The following is a 15,244-nucleotide window of genomic DNA, read 5'->3' as shown; positions in this document are numbered from 1 at the left end:
CATTCGCACATCGGTCCGCTACTGACACCATCTCACAGGCTAATGGGGCGCCCCACGCCGAGTTTCAGCATTGTAGGATGGCCACACCAGTACAGCAACTTGCTAGACATCACCTCGGTGCCATCCGGATCTTGGCATCTCAGCGCCTTGTGGTGTCTTCTAGTCAGAAAATATTGTTGCGCTGCCTTTGGCCCCATTCGCACATCGGTCCGCTACTGACGCCATCTCACAGGCCAACGGGGCGCCCCACGCCGACTTTCATCATTGTAGGATGGCCACACCAGTGCGACAACTTACTAGACACCACCTCGGCGCCATCCGGATCTTGGCGCGTTGTGCTGCCTTCGGCCTATTCGCACATCGGTCCGCTACTGACGCGAACTCACAGGCCAACGGGGCGCCCCACGCCGACTTTCAGCATTGTAGGATGGCCACACCAGTGCTGCAACTTGCTGGACACCACCTCGGTGCCATCCGGATCTTGGCGCGTTGTGTTGCCTTCGGCCTATTCGCACATCGGTCCGCTACTGACGCCGCCTCACGTACCAACGTATTTTCTCCGCATTTTATACCCTATGCCGCATAACAGGTCATGTGACTTGTTTATAAAACTTTTCATTGGTTCATTTTACTTTTGGTTTCCTAATGATGGAAGGCTTGATCATATGACCTAAAAATAACACTTTTCATTGGATGAAAATTTTTTCTTTTTCCCAAACGATGAAAGCCCCACCTTGTTTCTGGATGTTTCAGACTGAAGCTGGAGTCACCATGAAAGCACCACCATCTCGTGGCTCCGTCGTGGTCATTCCGCGAGCAATCATGGCAGCCGCTCCCCACCAGAAGCCTGCAGGAGTCGGGGGCCCCCAAAACTTTTGATGAATCCTCAAGGCGGAGGGGACGCTTTCGAGAATGGGGTCCAAGACCTAGCAGACAAGCGTCCGATTTCCAAGGTGTCCCAGGGCCATTTCAGTGGACCAGGCCCAAAAAGGAAACAGCCTGCCGCCATTTTGAGAGTCCTGTGACAGCCGCCTATCGCTGCACCGCAAGAGTGGGCGCAACTCAGCTGAATTGCGGCTTTTGACACAGTGGACCAAAAGCGGACGGAATGGCAACTGAAACGGTAAAGGGGCGCCCCACTACAACAGACGAGACTCCACCTGGAGAGGCCCGTTCACGCCGCCTCCCCCCCCCCCGGGGCGCCCCACGCCGTTATTCGGAGCAGCATTGTAGGATACCAAAACCAGTGCGGCAACTTACTGGACATCACCTTGGTGCCATCGTTCTGCTGCCTTGGAACTATTCGCACAACAGTTTGCTACTGATGACCCACCCCCCGCGACGCCCCACGCCGGATGCCGAAATCAGTGCGGCACCCAGGCAACATGACCTGGGTGCCGTCCAGAAATCTGGACGTTGTGCTGCGTTGGGACTATTCGCACAGCCGACCGCTACTTCGTTGTTTTTCCCTAAAAATGTTTATATGTTATTACTGTTTTTGTTTTCTTGTATATATTTATAAGTTATTAAAGTTTTATAATCTTACTACTTTGTTGGAGTGCTATATATTTTTAATGTGACACATAATTGTAAAAACTTTGATGTACAAAGAGTCATCCCTGGAATCTTCCGCTTCAGGCTCGGTCCCCTCCCCAATCACAATACAGGATGGTTTTCAGATAATAGGAACGCGTCTGGTGTGACGGATCTCATCGAGTGTGGGCCTTGATCTACTATAACTCCTTTGAAGAGGGGTGATTCTTTACAGCTTGGGCCATAAACTACATCTGCAGGGCTAGCTGATAGCCTAGGACCGGCCTGCACAATCGGACACAGAGGAAAAGAAGTGTCAGAGGGTGCGGTAGTGAATAGGGCGAAAGGGAGGTGTCGGGCGGGCACAGGGTGTGATTCTCAGGGAAGAGCAGCGCAGATGGGGGGAGGTTTATTACCCATGCATAAGACAGAGAGCGGGGGTGACCACTGCCTGGGGGAGATGCTTGCGAGGGTGGGGAGCCATGCTAAGGATCGACAGCGTGCAGAGAGTGGGTCTGGTCAAGGCATCTAAAATGACTGCCGTGCACGACAAAAGTGTGGCATTTGAAAAAAGGCAAGATGGCGCAGACAATGTTTTTCAACACTTCCTGATTTCCTTCGAATCGAACGTTAACAGACGTTGGGGCATATTACCAAAGTTAAGCGATATTTATCCCTAACGATGCTTAGCAACGAATTTTTTACCGCTAAGCATCGTCAGAAATTATCGCAGATAAACCTTGCTATTATCAAGGTTTATTGCAAATACGATAAAAAACGACCGCAATGCATTAATATCGCTGAAAACTCAGCGATATTCATGCATTACCGAACTAATGCTCTTAGCCATGTTATCCACCTCCCATTGGATAAAATGGCTAAGAACGGCTCAGGGCAGGTGGTAGCTTTTGGAGATATTCGCGCTTATCGCGAATATTTCCAAAAGTTGGTAATAGGAGATAGCGATGTTAGCGACTGTTTCCAGTCGCTAACATCTTGGCATGCCCACTTTGCATGTCATTAGTGATAAATATCACTCACATGCAAAGTGGGGCCCAAGATGGTCGCTATCTCCTACTAGCGGTCGCTAACTGGTGTTAGCAACAGCTAGGTAATACAGAGATAATTTTATCTCCGCGAAGCGGAGCGCTGTTACAGATATATATCTTTTTTTGAACGTTAATTTCTCAAAATCCACTGAAGCACATATATTGAGACCTAGCAAAGGCACATCGAGCTACCAGTCCCTACAATTTTGCCAAGTTTCGTGCAAATCCATTCAGCCGTTCGATTATTATTATTATTATTATTTTTGCCCCGCGGGGCCCTTTTAAAACCTCCACATCAAACCTAAGAGGTCAAGGAGGATCTACTATGCCCCCTTATGGTCATTTGCCCCTTCGCTTTGGCCTCCTCTTGTCTCTCGATCCTATCGAGAGACAAGATGGCGGCCGCTACGGACTGTTTGCAATGTTTACAGACGCCGGAGAACCAATCAGCTTCGCAAAGCTCCGTAACGCGAAAAGTACGCGAAGCGGAGCGCTGTTACAGATATATATCTTTTTTTGAACGTTAATTTCTCAAAATCCACTGAAGCACATATATTGAGACCTAGCAAAGGCACATCGGGCTACCAGTCCCTACAATTTTGCCAAGTTTCGTGCAAATCCATTCAGCCGTTCGATTATTATTATTTTTATTTTTTTTGCCCCGCGGGGCCCTTTTAAAACCTCCACATCAAACCTAGAGGGTCAGGGAGGATCTACTATGCCCCCTTATGGTCATTTGCCCCTTCGCTTTGGCCTCCTCTTGTCTCTCGATCCTACCGAGAGACAAGATGGCGGCCGCTACGGACTGTTTGGAATGTTTACAGACGCCGGAGAACCAATCAGCTTCGCTTCACAATCTCCGTAACGCGTAAAGTACGCGAACCGGAGCGCTGCCTGGTCCGCTGTTACAGATATATATCTTTTTTTGAACGTTAATTTCTCAAAATCCACTGAAGCACATATATTGAGACCTAGCAAAGGCACATAGGGCTACCAGTCCCTACAATTTTGCCAAGTTTCGTGGAAATCCATTCAGCCGTTCGGCCTAAAAGTGAGGCCAACCGCCCTATGGAAAACTCAATGTTAAAAACACGTTTTGGGACCCCCCTTTTTTCTCGGCCCCCCCTTGACGACCCCCCCCCAAATTTCCAGGGGCTGCTCAGAAACAAAATGTGCCATTTTCCAGAAAATTTCAGCCAATTCCGTCCACAAACGCCAAAGTTATTAGACATAGAATTTTCAAAAAACCCATAGAGAAAAAATCCTAACTATATATACCTACTGGCGACCGCCAGTAGGTAATATATATATATATATATATATATATATATATATATATATATATATATATGAAGCGAGATCTCGTCCTGCAGGTATTGGAGCGCTTTATGAGCACCAATTACTTTACACAAGAACGCATTTCATTTATTTTTGGTAGACATTGGGAGATAAAATTGTTTTGCCCAGAATCACAGGATGCTGAGCCGACGCCGAGACTCGAACCTGGTTCCCCAACTCTAAGGTCGGCAGCTGTGGCCGTTATGCCACATTTATAAAAACAACTCTATTTTGAAATATTCAGGATATCACCTCTGAGGACGCTACACAATTTGTCTTCCTAACACAGTGTTCGTTTAGAATCGTTTTTTTCTCATTACATTTGATGGCGCTGTCACGTTAGGTCGCTCTCAAATCATATGCTACATAGATTTTAATGATCTCATTTTATGGGTATTCGCGTGATCCTCGTCGGTGAAATGTTTCTCTATACCCCACTTTATAGAAATTCCCCAAAGATGTTCTGCTATTAATCCACTGATATCTTAATTTCCTTTTTAGATTTGGCTTTATGAAAGCTGCAAAGAGGCATTGATGTATGTATGTAAGTGCCTAATGGGTTTAATTATGGAGATGTGCGAAATTCATCTAATTTACTTTTGCGTAATTGAACAGGATTTTGCAAAAACGATGTGAAATTATGTGGAATGCAGAACTGGCATTTAGCGCTATATTTGAGCCCTTAAGTCCACATGATGGGCCCGATGTAGGTCACCAAATACCGGTCGGTAACGGCCGAATTCGGCCGTTACCGACCGGTATTTGGTGATTGAGATGTAGGGGCCATTATTTTACAGAATCGGTAAAATTACCGATTCGGTAATTTTACCGATTCGGTAAATCCCAGATGTAGGTAGCACTGTTTACAGTGCTACAGGCCTTCAGAATTCGGCATTTTATCACCCAATACAAATGGGTGGTAAAATACCGAATTCAGGTGTACATGCACATCTGTGCATGTACACCTGTGCCATGTGACACAGTGTGGCATGGTGCAGCCGGTTAATTGTAGAGGCCTCATGGCGCTGCAAGGGGCAACATATTTCAGGGGAGAATTTGCTCTCTGCACCCTTGTGGGGCCAGTGTATAGGCCCCCGGGTTGACTTGCTGTTTTTCAGGGAGGGGGGCGGCATGGGGTAGGGCCCACGACCTGGTTGTGCACACCCCCGACGTGTTGGCTGTCTTATTGCAAGGATTAAAGGAAGCGCTTCAGCTCGCGGGCAATGGGCTGGAGAGCTGTCCAAGTCTTTTCCAGTGCTCGCCTGACTGTCGCGAGTGGGGTACAATTTGAACCTCCGGTCCTTTGCCCAGAAGCGCAACAGATTCTGCTGTGGGCGTGTTGAAGAATTCAATTGTTGGTATTCAGAGCAGTGGGTGTGAAGGAGCTGGTGCGAGAAGTTAGATATCGCAGTACACCGGGAGTAGACAGCCCATTTCAGCATGTGTCATGATAGTCATTAAATGTGGCAAGGGTGCAGATTGCATCGTGGTAGAGTACCACTGGGATAGGCTATGTTTGTCCTGTTTTTGGTTGTGAGCCTCCGGGTGTTGGTGCATGCCCCTGTGGAGTGGCAGCCATAGTGCTGGGTTTGAATGTCGTGGGGGGGACAAGCCGGCATGCACATGCTGCAGGCCCTGTGGATGCCCCTCTATTGGTTTGGGTTTGGGGAAAGACCCTGTTTTGAAACAGGGCATGCTCAACCACAGTGTTCAGCAAACCACAGCCTATGTTATTTACTGGGTGCCCCCAAGTTTCCCGGAGGTAGTGCATATTTTGGTTTTTATATTGGCCTAAAACAGAGATTGGAAGGGACATTCTATGCAGCCTGCTCACATATGGTAGGGCTCCCAGCTTTTCATCCTTCGGTGGTTGCTAAAGTTTGTACAATTAAACAGTCACTCACTCCTAGCTCCAGGTGGTGTTTCTTTGCCTTATCGTTTTGTTAACTTAACAATAGTTGCAGATTCGAATCTGGGATCCCTGTGCGGCAATATGCCGATTGCATGTAAGGCATCTACCCAGACCTGGTGCTGTACAGTGGGTCTGTTGACTGTAGCCATGAGTTGGGGGCAACGGCTACAACTGCAGTGGTCTGGGCAGCAAGAAGCTCGGAAATGTCTCACAAAAGCGCATTAAACCAGGGTCTTCTTAGAGTTTCTCGTTGGTCAAATGGGTATAATTGCTGCTAATGATATGTCTCCCTCATCTTCATTGTTTTAATTTGCTTGTAATAAAGTGTCATTCATAGTCTTTTAAATGTCACTCATAGTTGCACTGAAATGATGACACACATAGCAATCTGAAACATTGACAGCTATGGATGGGGGTGGCTAGCTCCCGGCTGGCCATGCAACTAAGCTTTAACTGGGGCTTATTCATCTTATGCAACTAATAAGCATTGATAAAGCCAATAGAAGGGCTTGATTTTGTTGGGTAGTGCTCCTTTTGTGGTAAATATAGTGAGGAGATGACATAGCAGAAAAATACCTGGCAAGGCCTGGGCACAGCCTCCTTCAGCGTGTGTGGGGGGGCTCTGACACGGTAAATCATTGCATCCTGAAAGTTTGAGGTCAATTTACAATAAAATAACTATTGCCTGCTGACCAAGCCATTCGTATAGCTTTGAGGGCCTTGAATAGGCGGAATTGTCACACATGCACGAGTGTCAGGATTAGTAGTTGTGGTGTTACTAGGATTGGCAGCACGGCAGAAGCAAGGTGTGATGCATAAGGAAGTGGACACCTGATGTGAGTCCCGGCATATAGTGGCATAAGTGTCAGGTTTTCTGTAGAACAGCCTTGCGGTAATATAGCACGAGCGAATGCTGATTCTAGTTTCACGCAATATTGGGCATCTTTATGTATGTGTCGCCGTGAACCCCTTTAGGTCAGAACTTGTGTTATTCTGCCTTCAGTTTGCGTTGCAGTGCGTCTGCCTTGGCGGTAACTGGACCGGGTGCCCTGGGTGGGGCAAAACAGTATATCAGTTTGGGGTTGGGTATTGGTGCATTAAACCAATTTGTACTGCCACAGTGCCATAAATTGGGAAGGCCACTTGGGGGCGATGTGTCTCACTTTCTCGCTGAACATGAATGAATAGTGTCTTCATGCACTAATACCGATAATGGGCATTGCTCCAACCATTTCAGCAAGGCAGACCAAAGCGGTTTGATTCATCCTTTGACTTTGATAAGCGATTTGTTCAATGCTTTTCTTTCATAGAGCTATTTTCGCAAATGTTTAATTCAGTACTTTTTGATGGCGCCTATGTCTCATATTCAACACTATTTCATTGATGATCTGGTGACTCGCATTTAAGGGGATGTCCATGGTTCTTTGCGTGGCTAATTAATGTTTCCAATACACAAAGACACCTGTTGCTTAACGCCTCACATTCCTATTGCTTCAGCCTTGGTTTGGTGGTACCATAATGGGGGGCAGTCACTTACGTATAAATTGTCGGTTGGCTACGTTAGAAAGACTTTTCTCACACCTGAGATTATCTGGAGCCCCTATAGCGGAGAATTCAGAGAAGAACTGGACAGACCACTGCCTCCAGTGGTCTGGCTATCCACCAGTTCTTGTTCAAGACTCTGTCTCATGGCGCCGAGTTAAATCATGGAACATGTAGGATCCAATATCAGTTCTGTCTGGGCATTCGACCCAATTGGTGTCGCGAGTGACCACTCATTTGGTCATTGTTTCTCTGCCCCCAACCCCAGCACACGTGCATGGCAGGGGTCCAAGGTGGGGCACTCCAGAGAGATCCACCTTCTCTTTAGTTTTGTTGGTTTTGAAGTAGGCAGGAACTGTACTTCTCCCCTCAGTGGGCTTTAAACGGTAGAGGGTTCTTCTTAGATGTGGCACAGCTGTGTCCGGCTGTCCTTTTGTTTGCTTATATCGATGTGCGATTCTAGCTTAGTATTATGCCCTTGTTGCAAGGATGGAATTCGCATGTTCTTTCACCTTTACCAGAGTGGCCTGTTTGCACCCCGGGTGTATGTCTGAATAGCGGGATTATGAGGGTTACTGGTTTGTGGCCGATTTTCAGGGAAGTGGCCCCATTGGCTAGTTCCTGCATGATGCGGAGGTTTCCTGGTGGTTTCTTAATTGACACTAATGCTTTAGACCTCTATTCCATTCCACGAGTCCTCGTAGCGCCCTCACTAAGGGGTCCGTTAGGATGTCGGGCGGTGGCACCACAGAGGTGCTGGTGGGGGAGAAAAATGCAGTTTTCTGCCCGCAAGCAGTGGGAAACACATCCACCATCTTAGTATTGCAAAACATAGGTCAATTCCCATCCACCACGGTGCGTGCACCTCCATCAAAGTGCGCCCGCCACCGCGGAGGTGTGAGCCAAAGGAGACTCTCCGCCGTCTGGAATGACATACGCCCGCTCCACAAATTAGGATTTTATATAAGAAACATTGGTTCCAGTGGTGCAATAAGTGTACGGTCATAAATCAGTACAGAACATAGTATCAATAACAATTTGAGGGTTTTAAGGGGATGTAGGAGGGAAAGACAAAGCTCATAACACCAAGTTTCATATCATCGTTGACTTTGTATTATTTCAAAGAGGGATCAATCACATATATACATTGTACACATAGTGTTTTGAAAAGTGCAAAGTGTCCCAAGTGTATAGTGAGACTCAAAGAAACACAGATTCAGTTGAGTGACATCAAGTGAATTATATACAAGGCCAACACAGCAGAGCAACAGGGCCAGTGTCCAGGGCAATGTTCACAGAAAGTACATGAGAGGCTGCACAGGAGAGAGTCCAACACAGCAGAGCAACAGGGCTAGTGTCCATGGCAGGGTGCACAGCAAGTACATGAGAGGCTGCACAGGGGAGAGTCCAACACAGCAGAGCAACAAGACCAGTGTCCAGTACAGGGTTCACAGCAAGTACATGAGAGGCTGCACATGGAATAGGCCAACACAGCAGAGCAACAGGGTCAGTGTCCAGGGAAATATTCACAGAAAGTACATGAGAGGCTGCACAGGAGAGAGTCCAACACAGCAGAGCAACAGGGCCAGTGTCCATGGCAGGGTGCACAGTAAGTACATGAGAGGCTGCACAGGGGAGAGTCCAAGACAGCATTGCTACAAGACCAGTGTCCAGTACAGGGTTCACAGCAAGTAGATGAAAGGCTGCACAGGGAATAGGCCAACACAGCAGAGCAACAGGGTCAGTGTCCAGGGCAATGTTCACAGCATGTACATGAGAGGCTGCTTAGGGGAGATCCAACACAGCAGAACAACAGGGCCAGTGTCAAGGGCAATGTTCACAGCAGGTACATGAAAGGCTGCACATGGAATAGGCCAAGAAATCAGAGCAACAGGGCCAGTGTCCAGGGCAATGTTCATCGCAAGTACATGAGAGGCTGCACAGGGGAGATTCCAGCAGAGCAACAGGGCCAGTGTCCAGTACAGGGTTCACAGCAAGTACATGAGAGGCCGCACAGGTATAGGGCAAAACAGGAAGGCCATTGGGCATGGCAAAGTGCAGAGCGACTGCATGAGAATCTGCACAGTCAAGGGCAGAGCAGGAAGGCTCTAGGGCATGGCAAAGTGCAGAGCGACTACATGAGAATCAGCACAGTCAAGGGCAGAACAGGAAGGCCAGTGGGCATGGCAAAGTGCAGAGTGACTACATAAGAATCTGCACAGTCAAGGGCAGAACAATAAGGCCAGTGGGCATGGCAAAGTGCAGAGCGACTACATGAGAATCTGCACAGGGAGTGTGTGCGACTGTACCCTTTCATGGGCAGCAACACATTCAGGGGGGTAACAATGGGCAGAACAGGCCCACCTGTGAGAGAGACAGGTGTGTGAGAGGGACTAGCACTCATACTTGGCTGTCAGGCGGACTGGGCGCTGGCTGTGTGTCGGGGACAGCAGGAGCACCTGACTGGGGAGAGAGCGGACCAGGTGAGGGTGGGATATCAGTATGCTTTGGAAGCCAGAGGGCTGCTTGGACCAGGTGGTGTAGTGGCACCTGGAGGTGGAGTCATGCAGACCTGTGACTCAGTGTGGGTGGGAGATGTTTGAGGGGTGCCTTTCCACTTCTTGGGGATTCAAAATGGCTTTCCTGTACTGGGGTTAATGGAAACTGGTGTGGACACAACAGGCACACACACCAACAGACCCGCATCAGGTGCAGACACTGGCACTCCCTCTGGTGATGTGCTGGATCCTGCGGAACGCTTTTTCTGGCTACGCCTGTGGACCACCTTCCCCTGTTTGCTAGGTGTACCCCCTACAGTGCCCTCCTTCCCCTGTTTGCCAGGGGTACCCCCTACAGTGCCCTCCTTCCCCTGTTTGCCAGGTGTACCCCCTACTGTGACTTTCTTCATCTGTTTAACTGGGCTTGGAATGGGAGTCGATGTGATGGGTGAATGTGGCTCCGAGCCCTTCCTAGGTGTACCCTTGCCATACAACACCTCCTCAGTGGGCACAGACACTGCACGCTTAGCTTTGTGTGAAGTTTTAGGCACAGGAGAGTCCTTCACTGGTGATACCTCTGAGGCATGTGAGCCTGATGTCTGCTTCATTGCTTTTTTGGCCTTGCTCTTCCCTGACGTCCTCTTGTCTTTGCATTCTGGGGTGGCTTTTCTCTTCTGTGGGGATGGTGTCTGCGGGTGGGCCCGCTTTAGTTGTTTCTGCTGGGTGCTTCTTGTGCTGTATCGTGACTGTGATGCATGGGAACCATGGTCACTATCATCAGATGTCGCCACTGACTGGGGGGTGGACAAAGGCCCTGGAGCAGCAATAAGAGTATGTGCCTGTTGAAGGGCAGACGTCACTGTGGACAACAAAGCCTGGACAGTATGGTGTAGCCCACCCATGTCAAAGTGTATGCCGTCCCTGTAGGCAATCACCTGGCCAAATTTATTGTCATGGTCACTGAAGGCATTGAGCAGGGCTGTCTGGCCCACACAAAGCTGGCGCAGGAGCTCAGCAGACTCAGCACTGAGGGCAGCAGGAGGGACAGGGGAACGGGCAGCGGTGCCAGGTGTGAATGTAACTCACCCCCTCTTACTGACATGGACACGGGCAGCACCAGAGGAAGTGGATGGGAGGGTGGGCACTGGCCGCTGTGTGGCAGAAGATGATGCTGAGTCCCCATTCCCTGTGTCTGCTAACATTGATGCATCCCCGCTGGCACCTGATGAAGTTGTACTTTGTGTCTAAGTCAGGGATTCCTCCTGCATACTCCGGTCCCCCTCTGATGCGCTGGTGACCTCTGTGTCACTGGGCTCCTGTGCAGCTGTAGTGCTAGCCTCACCACCACTGGTGTCCTGCTACTGTCCCTCCGTGTCCACTGGCGAATCTGCATGAGAGAGAGATGCAGGGTTAGGTTAGTATCATCAACAGGCAAAGCAATTCAAGCAATGCAGTACAGAAGATGACTTATTCTTCCTATTGACCACCACACTCTGCAATCACATTGCAGCAACTCACTACATAGACCACAACAGTGCCTGTAACCCTGAATATATGCCATGACTGAGCCATGTTAAGGCCACACAGCACAACACCCTGCCCCAGGATGTAGTCTACCAGACACACAACTTGCTCTACCCACACCAAGGGACATGATGCGGGCACACCACTTATTGCCACTAACAGACCTTGAGGGAACAGGAGGGGACAACACAGACACCTATTAGAATATGACAGTCCACAATGGCAAGTAGCCCATGCCAAACACCATATTGTACTCTGGGGCACATTGTTGTCAGATGTGTAGGCCTCAACAATCATGGTGCATGCAATGTATGCATACATCAAGTCACACTCAGATTGTGGATACTGCTGTTCACCCCCAATTTGATTCCCCACACTATCCCAATGCTGAATGGCCATGGAGATCCTAAAACATACAGCTATGAGAATGACCAGCAGGGAGGATCACCTTCGTACGGCCAGTTTGGGCTAATGCATGACACTGGCACCCATCCCAGCAGCCACTCACATGACCCAGCACAGCACCACCCCTCAAGCATCACATAAGCCACCGCTGCCACAGGCCCTGTAAACATGCATCTGCTCCCTGCCAAAGTCACCCTCCCCAAATACTCACCCCTGCCTTGCCGCCGATGCTCCTTCAGACATGCATCCAGCTCAGGGTAAGTCACTGCCAAGATGCGGCCCATGAGTGGTGTCATGCTGCGCCGTGCCAAACGCCCAGTGCGTGGAAGCAGTCCCAAGGCCATCTCTGCCACGTTCTTTGCCAGCCGGCTGATGTCGTCCCACCTCTTGTGGCAGTGGGTGCATCATCAGTTAGATACCCCCAAGGGGTCGCACCTTTGCTGCAATGGCCCTCCACATGGCCTTACGCTGGTGTACCTTGAACTGCAGGCTTGGGAGAAAAGAGGGGGAAATGATCAGTGACACAGTGTCATGTACCAACATCTATCAATACAGTAGCAAGACACAGACTCATTACCAAATGTAATCTCTGTCCATCCACATTACACCTCACATTGTCCACTCTGCATGGGCTGAGCTGATGTGATTCCATGCATTTATGATGGCGCACAGGGTCCCTGCTAATCTCACACACATGCAGGATGAATGCACCGAACCCCCTCCGTGGTTTGCACACATCTCCAGTCCTAAGCATTCAATGAGCATGTCCTGTGAACATATCTGTATGTCATGTATTTGGCATTGGGGTACATGGACTCACCAACAAAATATAGATCTACACAAGTGTGGTTGTGTGCTATTATACAGGGCTGGGATGGTGCATATTTGGAATTCAGTGAGAATGACCAAGAGTAAGTGCAGTGATGTTATCTCGTCCTGGTGTGTGGGCACTGTGCAGAGCATCTGGGTTCACACTTGAGTTGGACAACAGGGGTACACAGAGAAATGAGGCAAGCAATTACTGTCCTGGCACCTGCATGTCCAACATACTGTTTCTCTGTATGGCTGACAATGTAACACACTCCACTCAGACATACAACTGCAGGCAGGGAAACACGTGACATTGGGAAACACACTCCTTCCCCTGGAGACAGCATGTTTGTCAGTGCATGACACAACCCCATACCCTCAGGCATATGCTGCAGCAGTCCAACTACATGTCTGCCCTCCCTTTCCGATGACTTACCACGACATTTGGGGCATCATACAGCCTTGGGTACTGTGCGAGAACCTCGTCCGCCAGGACCTCCAACTCCTCGCTTGTGAATGGACTGGCCAAAAGCGGTACAAAAGGGGGTGGTGATGAACGGAGCATCTGAATCAATCAAACACTCACAACCAGTCAAAAGATCTGGGTTTAATACATCACAGTTCTTTAGCCCACTCTGCCACCCCAGTTCAGACATGGCTATATGCAAATCAGTCTGACCCTGTGCCTCATGGGAACAGTCCAGCCCGAACTGCCAAGCCATGTCTTCCCTGGACCGGAAACAAGCTTCCGAGGACCGGTTTCTGGCATTCCAGCCATCTTCAGCCCGGCTTGCTTGAATCCAGTGGCAAAGTGAGCAAGGGACTCACGTCTGAGCATACCCTGCCATACTTATGGTGGCAAAAAGCGGTACAAAAGGGGGTGGTGATGGACGGAGCATCTGAATCAATCAAACACTCACACCCAGTCAAAAGATCTGGGTTTAATCCATCACCGTTCTTTAGCCCACTCTGCCACCCCAGTGCAGGCATGGCTATATGCAAATCAGTCTGACCCTGTGCCTCATGGGACCAGTCCAGCCCGAACTGCCAAGCCTTGTCTTCCCTGGATCGGAAACAAGCTTCCGAGGACCGGTTTCTGGCATTCCAGCCGTCTTCAGCACGGCTTGCTTGAATCCAGTGGCAAAGTGAGCAAGGGACTCACGTCTGAGCATACCCTGCCAATATTATGGTGGTCAAAAGCGGTACAAAAGGGGGTGGTGATGGACGGAGCATCTGAATCAATCAAACACTCACACCCAGTCAAAAGATCTGGGTTTAATCCATCACCGTTCTTTAGCCCACTCTGCCACCCCAGTTCAGACATGGCTATATGCAAATCAGTCTGACCCTGTGCCTCATGGGAACAGTCCAGCCCGAACTGCCAAGCCATGTCTTCCCTGGACCGGAAACAAGCTTCCGAGGACAGGTTTCTGGCATTCCAGCCGTCTTCAGCCCGGCTTGCTTGAATGGACTGGCACGGATCTTCTCTGTCCTTGCCATCCCTGTGGACATGGAACACCTGTGGTGGAATTAGGTGGTGAGGGGTCCCATGCAGCGGGCTCTGGAGGCAGCAGCAGATGAGGGTCCCAGGCAGCAGGCTCTGGAGACAGCAGCCGATGAGGGTCCCAGGCAGGAGGCTCTGTGAGCAGTGGAAATGGGAGGCTTACTCCCACACATATATAGCCCTCTGGTGTTGTTTCTAAAGTGCTAAGCTGCATCAATTGGTTGTCCAGGTCTGCCTCTTTCAAAAGCCTCCAATTTCTGCCTCCGCGGTGGCGGAGCACGCTTACTGCGATTTTCAAAATTGCATCATGCCACCACAATCATCGCTCCCATTGGCTGTAGGCAATGCTCCATGGCAGTGATGCACCGCAGGGGCCCGGGGTGCGCTACCGCAATGGTGCCTCTTTCAAAAGAATCCAATGTCTGCCTACGTGGTGGCAGAGCACGCCTACCGCGATTTTCAAAATTGCATCATGCCACCGCAATCATCACTCCCATTGGCTGTAGGCAATGCTCCACGGCGATGATGCACCTCCAGGGCCAGGCGGTAGCTACCGCGAGTTGGGTGCCGGCGCATGCCCACCGCCATTTGGGCATGTCTCCATGCCAATGACTGCCGCACTTGTGTGTAGGGGGTGCTGGGGACACGCCGCCGGGGCCAGGTGGTAGCTACCACGAGTTGGGTGACGGAGCATGCCCACCACCATTTGGCCATGTCTCCATGGCAATGACTACCGCACTTGTGTGTGGGGGGGTGCTGGTTACACACTACCGGGGCCAGGTGGTAGCTACCGCGAGTTGGGTGGCAGAGCATGCCCACCGCCATTTGGGCATGTTTCCATGCCAATGAGTACCGCACTTGGGTGTAGGGAGGTGCTGGTGACACACCGCCGGGGCCAGGCGGTAGCTACCGTGAGTTGGGTGGCGGAGCATGCCTACTGCCATTTGGGCATGTCTCCATGCCAATGACTACCGCCCTTGTGTGTAGGGTGGTGCTGGTGACCCACTGCCGGGGCTAGGTGGTAGTTACCACTAGTTGGGTGGAGGAGCATGCCCACCGCCATTTGGGCATGTCTCAATGCCAATGACTACCTCACTTGTGTGTAGGGGGGGTGCTGGGAACACACCGC

The sequence above is a fragment of the Lissotriton helveticus genome, chromosome 7, assembly GCF_964261635.1.
Source record: "Lissotriton helveticus chromosome 7, aLisHel1.1, whole genome shotgun sequence".
In the NCBI taxonomy this organism is placed as follows: Eukaryota; Metazoa; Chordata; class Amphibia; order Caudata; family Salamandridae; genus Lissotriton; species Lissotriton helveticus.
The sequence above is the reverse complement of the archived record's forward strand: the minus strand, read 5'-3'. Positions refer to the sequence as shown.